Source organism: Pteropus alecto, unplaced genomic scaffold (genome assembly GCF_000325575.1).
Source record: "Pteropus alecto unplaced genomic scaffold, ASM32557v1 scaffold21, whole genome shotgun sequence".
Lineage (NCBI taxonomy): Eukaryota > Metazoa > Chordata > Mammalia > Chiroptera > Pteropodidae > Pteropus > Pteropus alecto.
In genome coordinates, this window is record NW_006436282.1 from 9,674,687 (window position 1) to 9,682,238 (window position 7,552).

General features: G+C 31.4%; 1 pseudogene; it reads left to right on the plus strand.

Moving 5' to 3' along the window:
- The first annotated feature begins 2,134 nt into the window (after positions 1-2,134).
- On the plus strand, positions 2,135-2,253 carry LOC112479916 (annotated as a pseudogene).
- Positions 2,254-7,552: the final 5,299 nt, after the last annotated feature.

Below are 7,552 nucleotides of genomic sequence, written 5' to 3' on the forward strand. Positions count from 1 at the left end.
TTTCCAGCACATAAGCAAACTACACTTCAAATACTCATTGCATATTCCTCAGAATCAGCAAGCACGCCTCTCACTTACTTGAGAAGTCACTAATTATTGTATTTGTTTGTCCACATGTTTAGGTTATTACTAGTGAACAAGTATTCATCTTCACAACAAATTTGGAAGAAATACGTCAAGTAAGAAGTAAAAGTTCCTTACACTCTTCCTCTAACTCCAAGCCTTAGACACAACCACTGTTAACTATTTCATACCTACCATACTTCCCAGCTCCCACTACTCTATTCTTTTATTATCCTCGTAAACTAGCATTATGCCATATATTTTCAGTGTGAAAATTTATATCACTGACATTGTTCCAGATCAACATAAATGGTTCTATCTCATTATTTTTTTTTACTTTTAGAACTTTTTATTAAACAGTAAAATATATACAAAAAGTGCACAAATAATTTTTGTAGTTCAGTGATCAATGGAATAATAAAGGTATAATTAGCATCCTCAAAGTCCTCAAGCATCTTTCCAAGTATCGCAGTTCTTACTAGGATAACCACTATCCTAATTTCTAACACTATTGATTCATTTAGCCTGTTTGAAATGTGTGTAAATAGAACCATACCATATATGTTCATTGGTATCTGGTTGCTTTCACTATAATATCTGTGAGATTCATACATGTATGTGTAGCAATTAATTTTTACTAATGTGTAATATACTGTTGGGTGACTCTACCATAATTTATCCTTTTTATCATTGATGACCCTTTTGGTTATAATTTTTGGATATTATAAATAGTGCTATGAACATTCTTAGACTTGTGTTTTGTTGAACGTAGCTATTTCATTATTTTTAATAGCTTGCAGAATATTCCTCTATTTTATTAATGATTTATCAATAGATTTGTATATTTTTAATATAAATGAAGATATTTCCTTGTATTTGTTTATTATTTTTGTCTCTTATTATTCCTGATTGTGTCTTGTTTCCAAATTATCTTTTTTTCTTTATCAGTCTTATAAGAAGACTGTACATTTTATTAGTTTTTTCAATGAACAAACTTTTGTTCTTGGTTGAGCCTCTATTGTACCTTTGTTTTTATTTCATTAAGTTCTGCTTATATCTTTAATATTTCTTCTGTGTTCTTTAGTTTTTATCTGCTTTTTAAATAAATTTACTTCTAGTATATTTTGTCAGACAGGTTGTTTAATTTTTATCATTAAATCTGTTATTTTATAATTTCTGAGATTCATGTCATTCAAAGGAAGTTGTTTCACATCTCCAAGGAAATAAAAGTAGTACCATATATTTTCTTCTAGTATTCTTATAACTTCTCTATTGTTGCTACTTATCTAGTCAATCTACTTGGAATTTACTTTTGTTAGGGTGTGTGTCATTTTCTTCCAAACTGGTCGTTAATCATTCCAACGAGGTTTAGTAAATATTTTCCAAGTTTGATATCCTCTTTTGAAAACCATATATTTGATTCCAAAATGTATCTGAATTTATTTCTGGATTCTTTACCTCCTTCTACTTAACTAGTTTTCAATTTATTTTGTGTTATTACACTGTTTTTAATTATAATAGCTTGATAGATTATTTTAACATTTAATACAAGTCTCTTATTATTGTCATTTTACTACAATTTCATAGCTATTTTCACATATCTATTTTCACGGATGAGCTTTATTTCTTTTAGGACTTGGTAATATGTGCATGTATTACAAAATTTATAAAAAGAAATACAGAGTAAACCAAGTCTCTTTGTCCATGTCTCTCCCAGGTCCTTAAACCTCTCACAAGAAACAACCTTCTCTTATCAGAGACATTTAATGCCATACCAAATCATAGATATATTTTCCTTTTATTCTCATAAAATAATAACATTTGTGATATACTTTGCCTTTTTTTCACTTACGACCTTGGGCATTTTGTTAACATCATACATAAGAGGCTACGTCTGATCAAATTTAAAAATAATATTACAAATTTTGAACCAAGTCTATATCATTGAAAACCCAAACACATGACCAAATGTCTCTTTCAAATGCTATTTCTAGTAACTTAAGTCCACAGAAGTAACACTTTATCATGTCATATGAGATCAACATTCTCATTTAATCAAATAACAAATTAAGTCTACGGCCATGCCACCCTGAACATGCCCGATCTTGTCTGATTTTGTAAGCTAAGCAGGGTTGGGCCTGGTTGGTATTTGGATGGGAGACCACCTAGGAAGACTGGGTACTGTAGGTGTAAAGAAAAAAAAAATTAAGTCAATTTGGAGATAATATTCTTTAAAGGTGAAATATACCAACTTTTACCTCATCACATTGTATAGAGGAAATGCTAATTTAAAATACATATATTATTTTCCATAAATTTAGACAAAATAATTATTCTCTTTCTGCTTCAGTTTCCTTATCTTCAAAGTGTGTTTCGAATGAAATAACTGGGATTACTATTAGCTCTTTGAAAAGTCTACTATTTTATTACTTCTCAAAGCAATTACTTCTTTTTAAATCAAACATAATAGACAACGTATCGGAAAGATAATGGAATATATCTTTGACTTCTTGGAAGAGGTAAACAATTTATATTTTAAAAGTTTTGTGATTATGGCAGATTCAGTGGCCTCAGCAGTAGCCAGCCATGGGCTGCTTAGCAAAGTATCACTATTAATATGATTTAACCCTTTAAACTTCCTTTTTCCATGTCTCCGGGTTCAAAATTTCATCTTCTTAAAATGGAATATCTGGATTGATTCAACTCAAGTCTCCAATCACCTCTGAAACAAGAGACAGAAGGTAGTCTCATTGCTGGAGCACTTTACTGTGGATTAAAGCTTTTATAACAAGACACCAGTGCCATGACCTTGACAGCTATACCAAGAGGTGTTTATTTGTCTTATATTCTGAGTATAATTCTGTGTACTAAACACATCCTAGTTATTGTATTACATTAGGAGAGAAATTACTGGACACCATTATTAAGTAAATATTTTAATTTCACAAAGGGAATTTAGTAAACAGTACATTTGCCGTGCTTTATTTTTATATACACAAAATTCTTGAATTTTCTTTTGAGTTTACCTCCTTCTTTTTTTGGTGTGGGATTACTGCCAAATGTAAGTTTGATTCCTTAAAGATATTGGAGTCTAAGAAAATGGAGTAAGTAGAACTGATTTCACCAGGAAGTCAAAGAATATAATTTCTAAGATAATACTCTCATGTTTATTATTATATAACTATTTATTTAATACATATGGCAGTTGGATTAAAAAATCAAGGCATGTTATTTTACTTATGTATGAATGAAGAATAATAATTTTTACCTATGAAAAGAGAGACAATTAGGATTAAATAATGCATTTAGAGGAATTTAGGAATAAAAATGTTAAAAATATGACATTGTAAAAATTCATTCATGGTCTAGCTATCCCTTAATAGTTTTACCAGATGGTTGCTAGGCTGTGAGTTCCCTAAGGACATGAATCAAATTCTTATCACTTATTATCCATTAGAAATTGTGGCAAATGATCAATGCTTGTGTATTTAATAGAAAAAAAATAGCCTTGGGGGGAAAGAGAAATGGAATTACAATATAAAATATACTTAAAATGAGACTAATAAAACCATAATTGTAAAGGTGAACTGGCATAGAACCTGAACAAGAATGCACATATATAAGAAATAGAATTGGGGGATGTGGCGGTCATAGCTGGGCTGGCCCAGAAAACAGGCACTGGCAGGATGACTTGACCAGCCCTTAAACTCACTACCCCAGGCAACTGTCAATCTTCCTCTTTTTCTTGTGCCAGCCTGTCACTCTCCTCTGATTCTTTGAAACCATATAGATTGTACAACAGTCCAAGGAATATTTCTCTTTTATGGCCTTGAATCTTTAAATCATATTCGGTTGATATTTGACATACTCGTTGACAGCCTAAATGGATTTTTTAATAGTGTAGCTTAGATAAATCTTTCTTCTGTTGTAGGGGAGCCAAAAATGTTTTTATGGCTAACTCTAGCTTAATAAGCATCCAGAGTTTTAAAAAACTGCAACCATTTAATTTTTAATATGGATTGGTTCCTTTTGGTAATTAAAAACAAACGTTTTGTAAAACTGCCAGCACATTAATCAAAATAATATAGGGTTATGTACATCAGGCATTTAAACATGTTTTAAACCTTTCTGAGATGGAATCATGAAGTAAAATTAAAATAGACTGAAACAATGTTCTTTATTGCTTAAGCCTGGTATAGATCAAAGGTCATATATGAAGTTCAGCTAGGGCTACATAACATTCCAGTAGATTTTAAGGTTTACTTAGTAATACATATCTAAATATGTGTGTGTGTGTCATTATAATAACATGTAGCACCAAGAAATAAAAGACGTATGTATCATCTTGGTTATGTAGGCCTCAAAGTTTTTGTCACTTTGAGGTCAAGTTTGATCAATGGTGATGAAAATCTCTTTTGTTTTTCTCATTAGGAGCAATGCTAATATGGTGCTCCTGAGTCAGGATCACAATGTAGCTAGACCTTTCTTGCAACTTAGAGATAGAGACTTCGTCTTATCCAGAGAGCAAATAAAAGAGCCTTCCAAAGGAGTTTTCTTTCTTTCTTGTGCCTAGGTGGCTATGCTGTTAGTAAGCCCCCAGACGTAAGGATTATCAAGTATAATCACTCCAAGGCCTTCGGAATGGTTATGCTTTCTACAGATCAATGTAGTGTGCTGGTGTTTCATTCACTTCTATTATTTCTGTACTGCCAGGGGTACTCCAGAATTTTTTGTTTTTTGCATTTTAGTCATTATATCAGTAAATTAGAAATCAAATACAAGTTATCATACACTAGTTTGTAATAAGAATCAACATGTTAACATTTTAATTTTAATATTAAACATCATTTGTCTTACTCTTTTACTATTATCTTGCTAATTTTCCAACATTACATCCTAATAAACACACATACACATGCACACACGTGCACATACTCACATAATCTCCTATTATGCCATCCTGGCAGCTCTTTTGATTTAATCAGACTCTTAGGTCATGAGAACATTAAGAATGATCAGACATTTTATTGAAATACTGAAGATCTTGAGTAGGCAAAGCAATCCTGAGAAAGAAGAAAAAAAAAAAAAAAAACAGGAGGCATCCCTGTTCCTGATTTAAAAGTATATTTAAAAATATAGTAATCAAAATAGGATGGTCTTGTCATAAAAACAGACATGTAGATCAATAAAACGGAATGGAGAGCCCAAAAGGAAATCCATGAATACATGGTCAATTTGTTTTTGACAAATGAAGCTGGAATATATAACTGAAAAAGGATAGTCTTTAATAAATGGTGTTGGGAACACTGGATAGCCATATGCAAAAGAATGAAACTGGACACTTATCTTACAGTAGACACAAAAATCAACTCAAAATGTTTGATTAAAGATTTGAAAATAAGACCCAGAACTGTAAAACTCCTAGAAGAAAATTGCAGATAAGTTCCTTGACATTGACGTCAGCAGTGATTTTTTAGATTTGACACCAAAACCAAAGGCAACCGAAAGCAAAAATATACAAGTGAGACTACATCAAATTAAAAACCTTTGTAGAAAAAGGAACCATCAAGAAAATGAAAATACAACCAATGGAAAGAGAGAAAATATTTGCAAGCCACATATCTAAGGAATGAATAGCTAAAAATAAATATTTTTTCCAAAGAAGACATACAAATGGCCAACAGATACATGAAAAGGTACTGTAATCACTAATCTTCAGGGAAATGCAAATCAAAACCCCAGTTAGATATTACTTCACACCTCTTAGGATGTCTATTATCAAAAATACAAGAGATAACAAATGCTGAAGATGTGGAGATAAAGAACCCTGGTACACTGTTGATAGGAATGTAAACCTGCTTAGCCACTGTGAAAAACAGCAGAAGTTCCTCAAGAAATTAAAAATAGAACTATCATATAATCCAACAATCCCACTTCTGAGTATATATCCAAAAGAAATGAAATCACTATCTTAAAGAGATGTTGGTACTCTAATGTCTACATCAGCATTATTCACAATAGCCAAGATATGGAAACAATCCAAGTGTCTGTCAACAGATGAATAGATAAATTGTTACACATATGTATTTATATATATATATATATATACACGTACTTTTCATCCTTTAAAAATTAAGGAAATCCTACCATTTGCAACAGGAGGACGCTGTGCTAAGTGAAATAAGCCAGACAGAGAAAAACAAATAATACATGGCATCAGTTATATATGGAATCAGAAAAAAAAAAAAAAAGAAAAGAAAAAGAAAAAAGTAGTCAAATTCATAGAAACAGAGTAGAATGATGGTTGCCAAGGGCTGGGGTTTGAGAAAATAGGGAGAGACTGTAAAAAGGTACAAGTTTCAGTTTTTAGATGAATTAGATCTGAGGATCCAATGTATAACGCATGGTGACTATAGTTGATAACATTATTGTATAATTGAAAGTTGCTAAGAACTTAAGAGTTTTCCCAAGGAAGAAAAAAAAGGTAACTATGTGAGGTGATGAATGTGTTAATTAATCTGATCATGGGAATCCTTTTGCAATATATAGAATTATTAAATAATTATGTTGTATACTTTAAATATATAATTTTGTTTGTCAATAACATCTCAATAAAGCTGGAAAAAAATCATACATTCTATCAGTCTCATTCTTTTAAAAGGTTGAGCTGAGACTGTGATAAAGTTCTTAATTCTGAACTTAATTTTCCACAATAATTAAAACTAATTTAATTAAATATTAAATGATACTCATCAATGAGATGATGAACTCAGTGAAGTTAGTTTAACAAACTGAATTCAAAAGGACATTCTCTCTGCACAAAGATAAGGCAGCATCATTCATTTTTAGAGAACAAATAGGTTTCAAGTACTAATAGTTTGGCCTATATAACACTTAGAAGTTGAAAGCACTTTGAAATAAAGTAAAAGCTCATGTGGAGATGGAGTTGGTCTGAAACTTGAACTACCATATAGATCTGTCTGCTTCCTCCTGATTGTTAGTTTTTTCCATGTATTTTTGCAGGACTGCGAAGGTGAAGATCACTAGACTCTCATTTTCTTTATGTTGATGGAGCCACTGAAAGCCCAAACCACCACAAAGTCAGGAAATGAAACGTGTGGTCACTTTCCACAACCTATTATGAAATGAAAATGCTTAGTATTCTTGTGTTATGTGAGGTTTCAGTTATTGATCTGGAGCATAGATCATCAACAGTGAATATGGCCCTCTTTCCCCCCTTTATTTGCTATAAAGAATTAGCCTGATTATAGCCAGCCACAAACTCCTCTGTCCCCCAAAAGATAAGTGTACATGCATTATGAAAATGAACAATTAATGTACTTTTTATTATTGTATGTTATTAATGTAGTTTATTTTTGTGATGAAGTTCTAAAATTATCTTTAAAAAAATGGTTTCCTGTAGTTCAGTGTTCGGGAAATACAAGTATCAACATTAAGAAATGCTTCAGCTGAAATGCAAATACATGGA